The following is a 7,611-nucleotide window of genomic DNA, read 5'->3' as shown; positions in this document are numbered from 1 at the left end:
ATATTCAGATTCTATGATATTATCATGAAACTTCTATGAAAAGTAAAAAAAAAAAATATGCAAAAAAGATTTGGTATAGTACTGCTGGTGGTAGGATCTCTCTCTCTCTCTCTCTCTCTCTCTCTCTCTCTCTCTCTCTCTCTCTCTCTCTCTCTCTCTCTCTCTCTCTCTTATTTGAAAACATTTGATGCACAATGAGCTTAAGTAAAAGGATGAGAAGGAGGGCGAGAGCTCCTGTGTGCTTCCTTGGCCAGCCTGTACGATACGCTCTCCTTGTTGTGGCAGCGCGGCAACCCCCTGCACGCCAGTGGCCACACAAGACGCGTGTGTGGGGCAGCACGCGGGTCTTTGGTGAGTGCGTGTGACTGGCCGAGGCGTGCACGTTGTTTACTCGTGTCTCGATGCACCCAGTGATCGGCGGGTGACAGGGAGTACCAGGACCACCAAGGCACTGCCGTGCATTGGACACTCCTAATGCTGGGGTCTGGAGATTCTCGTGGAGTTATCTTTATTAGTTAGTGGTGAATGTTGTAGACGAGACAGGCACTCAACACTCAGACCCGCCCTTCAGACTCAACTGGTGAGTGTAGCTTAAATATACTGTTAGTAAGCATTTGTTTATACACCCTCAGTCACCCAAAGCTATTTCTACTTTACAATACCAACTTGGGAGATAAAAACTGGTAACAAAGCCACAAACTTACACTTAGAAACACTTAACCGCAGGAAATGAGACGTGGCCGATAGGGAATTCCATCTTATTATTATTGTTACTTTGAAACGTGGTGTGTACATGTGTTGGTGTGTGCGTGTGTGCGGTCAGAAGAGTTATGCTGGTCATTGCATTGTTAGTGTGTGTGAGTGAGTGAGTATGTATGTGTTTGTGTGTAGGGAGAGAGAAGCGTAGTGTGCAGAGATCTCATGTGTCTGTGTGTGTGTGTGTGTGTGTGTGTGTGTCGGGTTCATTGTTTCGACACTGCGAATTATTCAGCTGTTTTGGGTATCGAACCCCATTCCGAGCAGCGCCGCACTCTCGCCATGGGGTGTTGCGGCGGGTCATCGTTTGGACTCGGCCCCCGGGTCAATATTTACTGGCGGTGTATAGTGTGTACTTTGTCTCCACCTTAACACTTATACTACTTGGTTTAATAATTTACGGCCGGTGTCAATTTACTTTACCCTGAAATGGTTTTGATTCAATGTGTGTGTGTGTGTGTTATTACAGTCATCAGGAGCCTCTTTCAGGTCTTGACTTACACGTATGTACAAAAGACTAACTTATCCAGCCAGTCCCCAATAAGAAGAATCTGTTACCAAACACTTAAAGAAGATATCTGAAACATTTGTACTAGTACTGGTAACCATCATCATCATCATCATTATCATTATCATTATCATCATTATCATCATCATCATCATCAACAACAGCAGCAGCAGCAGTAGCATCAGCCTTCATGATTCCACTGCAGGACAAAAGCTTCCTAACACCACACTAGCTTGGGAAGGGCGGGAGGAGCTGTAATGTGAAAGCAGTTCACATTGTCTAAACCCAACCTGGTATAATATAAATAGTTATCTGATAATCTTCATTTTGAATATGCCAGACATTGCACAGTGTTACCAGTCTCGCCAGCTTTGCTCCTGCATCGTAGAACCTGCAGGTTCCAGGAATATCCTTCAGCTTTACATTAGTGGCTGTAGCTTCATTGCGTAAATTTACAGCTTGCGACGGGGGAAGTTGAGAATAAAAAGTACGCTCTAAGACATTTCGTCAGGTCATACGACTGTAAGAAAAAAATTACAAGAATTAGAAGGATATGTTATTGAGTTTCAGCACGATACGTATTCCTATATAGCTCTGCCCTTCCTGTTCCCTTTGAGTGAGCCGCCGTGCTGGCAGAATCCTACTACACAGCCAATAGAGAGATATCAGGATGAAGCAGTGAGGCTCGAGCAGCGGTTCAGTGGGTCGGTATCAGACCAGAGAGAGAGAGAGAGAGAGAGAGAGAGAGATGGGGGGGGGAGACGCTTTCTCGTTTGCAGTGTTTCTAGCAATACCGGTCGCTGGATTTTCTGTTAGGGATTGTGGGGGAACGCTTTCCTCTATAACCCTGAAGATACATAGAGCTGAATAGTTCTAAAAATCGACATTGACCCCATGCCTAGAGTTACAAGAGGAGAGGAGCGGAGTAAGCCGGCAGGTGTTCCAGTGCCCCACCCTTCCCTCCCTTGGCGAGTGGCGATGATTTCCGGAGAGAATGGGGGAGGAGGTGAAGTATGTTGGGGAATCCAGAAACGTGATGATGACACGCTGTTCGTTCTTTAAAGCAGATATGGTCAAGATAAGGTGTATTTTTTTTTGTACTTCACATATTATGCAACATTTAGTTATTATTTTTCCTTCTTTGCACACAGCAGCATACTGATTGATTAAAGAATTCCGAGATATTTATATGTATGTTGTATATACAAGTATCACTGCAAAGCCTGAAACGCGATTACCAGATATAGCTGCATTTTGGAAGTACTGAATAGATAGTAGTAGATAGATTCTTCAGAGACCAAGACTATCGCCGTGTGTAATTTGGTCCTATGGAGTTAATATCGTGCGTCTGGCAGCTAGGATCTATTGCTGACGAGTAAACACATAAGGAAACATTGAATGAAGTGTTTTCATGGAATTTTTTTATGTAAACTTTATTTTTACTCCCTGTGGTGTATCACTGAAGATGACGTAAAGGTGATGTCGAAGTCCTTACAATAAAAGTGTTCTTCATAATAGCCCTGGCTGTCTTCTTTTTCTTCGTGTCCCGTAGAACATTCTCTCTGGCCTTGCGAGTTGAGACATAATAATAATAATAATAATAATAATAACAATGATAATAATAATAATAATAATAATAATAATAATAATAATAATAGTAATAGTAATAATTCTTCTTCTTCTTCTTCTTCTTCTTCTTATTATTATTATTATTATTATTATTATTATTATTATTACTAGGGTTGTTGCAGTTATTAATTCGTACCTTGCTAACAAAACGAGACTATTGACTCAGGCTTAAAAAAAAAGATTAATAAAGTAATGGAAAAAAAAAAGAAAAACCCATCAAGAAGCGTGTTAAGATCAAATTATTAGGTATATGTAAGTAATTCATGATTTGATCAACTAAAAAGAGAAAAAATGGAATTTTGATTAGTGTTTTCACCGCGAAAGACTTAAAATGCGTCTTGTTTATTTAGCCTGTACCTAATTGCGGCTCTGGAGAAGGTAAACATGTTGCTAATAGCCTCAAATAACCATCGCCGGGAACAGCTCATCTCCAAGTCTAGGTCTGTCTTGTGGGGATTGTTCAGGTTCTATTTTGTATAATACTCAGCAGAAATGGATTTAGAGCTGACTCTCTCTCTCTCTCTCTCTCTCTCTCTCTCTCTCTCTCTCTCTCTCTGTCCTAAAGTGAGGTGCAGATGTGGGTTATCCGCGAAACGTGTTACTGGCGACGGGGGTTCCTTGCAATTTCAGGAAGTGGCGGCACTTGCAAGAGGAGCACTTTAAGGTTCAGTTTATTTTACGGGTGTCATCAATACTTTCATATTTATTCAGGCGGCGTAGGTAAATCAGGGCAGCCAATCTCCGAGTGAAGCACGGCAGAAACGCGACACTCAGGTAGTCTAACCCAGCCCAGCAAACTGCATACGTATATATTCCAGGCTTGCTTGATATGTTGTGCCGATACTGATTTGGGTGATGCATACATGTGGATGGGCGCTTGCTTTGGTAGAGTAGGTCGGTGGAGCTTATGTTAGGGCATGGGTGGGGAAGTGTAGGTCAGAGTAGGGTAGGGCAGGGAGGGTCAGGAATGGGGAGGACGGATAGATTATGTATAGTATGTAGAAAACATATAAATAAAATGTTTTGAATCCATATATTCCGAGCGAGGCGGAGAGCCAGGGATTGGGGAATGCGAGAGAAACAGAACATAACACGAGGGAATGAGGCTGCCAGTTGGAAATTGATAATACAAAAAAAAAAAAAAAAAAAAAAGTGAAAACCAGCAAAAAATAAATAGGAGGGTGCCCAGCGTACGTCAGAACGGCATTGACGAGCTGGCTAATTCGACTGTCAACGCCAGATAGATGATGCTGCCCCATGCTGAGCGGCGGCGCGCGTCCCTCGCTCTGGCTGCATCCGGGCCCCTGGCCACCCTGCCGTGCTCCCGCTGAGAGCCGCGCTGGGCACCTCGTTCTCGCATGGGAATGGCTCGACACGTGGGCGAGGCAGACGAGAATGCACCGTAATTAATGTCAGTCTTTGTCAATATTTTTAAACCACCCGCATGTTACGCTCATCCCTCAGTATTTGCTAACATGGTGGGATTTGGCGATGCTTAAATAAATAAATATTTGTTTTGCAACCAGTGGTGTGTTTGTAAATCAAGAGAGAGAGAGAGAGAGAGAGAGAGAGAGAGAGAGAGAGAGAGAGAGAGAGAGAGAGAGAGAACAGCTGTGAGCTTCCAGGGCCTCCCTCATCTTGCGTCTTTTCTTATTGTAACAACTTTTCCCTTGTTATCTTTAGTAGAACATGAGTGTGGTGGACGTGCTGTGTGAGAAATACATACTGGTGATGCTCTGCCTTTTAAAGTGATGACGCATACACACTGAAAGGCCACCATGTAAAACCCTGTCACATTATTTACATGAATAATGTAATTAATGTAATAATCACATGCTCATTAGTAGTGGAAGAGATGTAGCCTGTAGGGGGAGGAGAGGAAGAATAGGAAAACTACTGAGGGGATGTGAGGCAGGGTTACACTGCGCCTCCTGTTTGTTGGTTGTTGTCGTGTGAGATTGGGTGCACCTCGCCTCATCGGGTTGCTGTGCGTGCCCAAACCTGTGGCGAGGTGGAAAATATGGTTGTAGTATATTCATGTTTGTTTGGTTCATCCCGGCGCTGCACATGGTAATATTCCTTTATGATTCAGTAGGAAAACCTGTCAATGGCCTGCACATGAACTTGACAGGTGGATATTTTTTGCTTCCAACTATTTTTCCAGTGTCATTGCATCACGAGGAGGGAGGGAAGGCTGCGTGGAGTGCTGGTGGGTGGTGTGGGGGAAGGGGTTTCCTCCGACAGTCATTACAGGTCAGGATATATAAAGAGGTCATAGAGTCATTGAAAGAGCAAGGAAGACCGCGGCCCAAATGAAGTGGTAAGGCTTCCATTCAGAGATGAGTTGTCCTCGGATTACATGACTGCATTCATTTAAATATAAAATCAAATTCATTTATCAGTGTTGGTAAGTCAGACGCCACCGTTAGCTGAGGGATTGGGATGATACTCTGGCAACGCTGATCTTGCGGCTTCGATCACCGAGACGTACAACCGAGAATTTTTAAAATCTCACCCTCCTGCTGTCCAATAAATTGTCACGGTTCCTCAGCGTTGGGGTGCAGAGCCGCGCGTCTGGCTGAGCTGTGATGGAGTATTAGTTGTAACGACTTGCGTTTTGATGGCTGGTCGCCCATCCATTCCTGTAGAGCAGTCTTGATTTTTTAAATTTCATCTCCACGGGGATATACTAAGAAATATATCACAAATTAATATCAAAGGCTACGGCAATGCTGGGATTTAGTTGCTAATAAGCCCAGTAAGTCATTCTGGTGTCAGTCATTTTGTTCTTCGCAGCGTGAGTGCAGCTGCTGTCTGTAATCCCATTATAGAATTCGTGTTGTTTTCCCATTAAGCATAAGCTGACGTAAACGCTAGATAGTTTGGCTTATTACTAAAATTTCAAGGAATTTCAGGAAGTAAACATTTCACGCAAGGCAGCCACAGAACGCCTGACTTCTGATCTTTCTAAAATTTCTGATTGGGCAGAGCAAACTTGGTATTGTTCGATGTCTCAAAAACTCAATTCCTCCATCTATCAACCTGACACAACCTTCCAGACAACTATCCCCTCTTCTTCGGTGACACTCAACTGTCCCCCTCTTCTACACTGAACATCCTCGGTCTGTCCTTTACTTATAATCTGAACTAGAAACTTCACATCTCATCTCTAGCTAAAACAGCTTCTATGAAGTTAGGTATTCTGAGACGTCTCCGCCAGTTCCCCCCCCTCCCTCCACCCAGCTGCTAACTCTGTACAAGGGCCTTATCCGTCCATGTATGGAGTATGCTTTACATGTCTGGGGGGTTCCACTCATATCGCTCTTCTAGACAGGGTGGAATCAAAAGCTATTCGTCTCATCAACTCCTCTCCTCTAACTGACTGTCTTCAGCCTCTCTCTTATCGCCGCAATGTTGCATCTATAGCTGTCTTCTACCGCTATATTCATGCTAACTGCTCTTCTGATCTTGCTAATTGCATGCCTCCCTTCCTCCCGCGGCCTCGCTGCACAAGACTTTCTTTCTCTCACCCCTATTCTGTCCATCTCTCTAATGCAAGAGTTAACCAGTATTCTCAGTCATTCATCCCTTTCTCTGGTAAACTCTGGAACTTCTTGCCTGCTTCTGTATTTCCACCTTCCTATGACTTGAATTCCTTCAAGAGGGAGGTTTCAAGACACTTATCCTTCAGTTTTTTGACTACCGCTGTGGACCCTTTTCTGGGACTGGCATCTCAGTGTTTTTTTTTTTTTTTTTGTTGCCTTTGGCCAGTGTCCCTCCTTCATAAAAAAAAAAGAAGAAAAAAAATCAAACCTGCTCTATGTTATTTTCAGTGACGTGTTCATGAAAGCATCATGTGCAGCCATTATCTGTGTAGTGCTGCGCTCCACTGGGGGAAGGAAAGCCTGTATTTTCTCTCCTGCCTTAATATCCGTGTATGATGCCTCGGAATAGGGAGTGAATAAATCTTACCTAATTTTCAATGCGGCTTGGCAGTATCAGGCTTTCTTCGAAGGTCAGGCCGCTCGTCTGGCAAAGTTAAGGTAGTTTCAGGACGTAAAGTTTGGGAACACGCAGCTCCGCCCACCCGCGGCCAGCCAAGCACCAGCGGGGGTCAATACGACAAGAGTCTGCACTTTACACTTCCGTACTGGACTGCTGGTATGGATACTGCCTTGTTAGCCGGGGCGGGGAGACGGCCGCGCGTTATGGATTGCAGGCACAGAAAATGGTGTAATAGATAGTGGCAGGCAGGGATCACGACGGAAGTATTGATGAATGTGTGTGTGTGTGTGTGTGTGTGTGTGTGTGTGTGTGTGTGTGTGTGTGTGTTGCAACGTGCTGCCGTATTCACCGTTCTGTTATTCTCCTTCACTGTAACCATCGTGAAGTGTCGGTGCCATTTAATTGTTCCCGTTATTGCAGCGTCCTTTAATTAAACCAATCAATCAACCACCGCGTGCACTGGGTCTCGGTGTCCCAGTGTCCCGGTGTCCTAGTTCAGTTTGTACATGTGCTTAATTTTTCATGTTATTGTGTCAGACCAGCTCATCTCGCACCCTTTACATTTGCTCTCGTTTCGCACATCGGGGACCCGGGGGGGGGAGGCGCTGCCCTGGCTGGCCTGGCTCGCACAAAAACTAATTGGGCGTCAATAGAAGTAACTTTGGTGATTCGGCATCCATTACCCGCCAAATGTAAAACACAGAACAGTAATT

At 44.3% G+C, this 7,611-nt stretch overlaps 1 protein-coding gene across 4 annotated transcripts in view; it reads left to right on the top strand.

Annotated features, from left to right (window-relative positions):
* The first annotated feature begins 297 nt into the window (after positions 1–297).
* LOC135102089 (uncharacterized) overlaps positions 298–7,611 on the top strand; it is a 122,211-nt gene continuing 114,897 nt past the window's right edge. For 3 of the 4 annotated variants that reach the window (XM_064006829.1, XM_064006826.1, XM_064006823.1), the window contains exon 1: positions 298–580. The gene's annotated coding sequence lies outside the window, so the exon portion shown is untranslated. The remainder of the gene's footprint in view (positions 581–7,611) is intronic. The other variant, XM_064006825.1, reaches the window with a different exon arrangement.

Source organism: Scylla paramamosain, chromosome 7 (assembly GCF_035594125.1).
Source record: "Scylla paramamosain isolate STU-SP2022 chromosome 7, ASM3559412v1, whole genome shotgun sequence".
NCBI lineage: Eukaryota > Metazoa > Arthropoda > Malacostraca > Decapoda > Portunidae > Scylla > Scylla paramamosain.
This window is presented reverse-complemented; position numbering and strand designations above follow the sequence as displayed.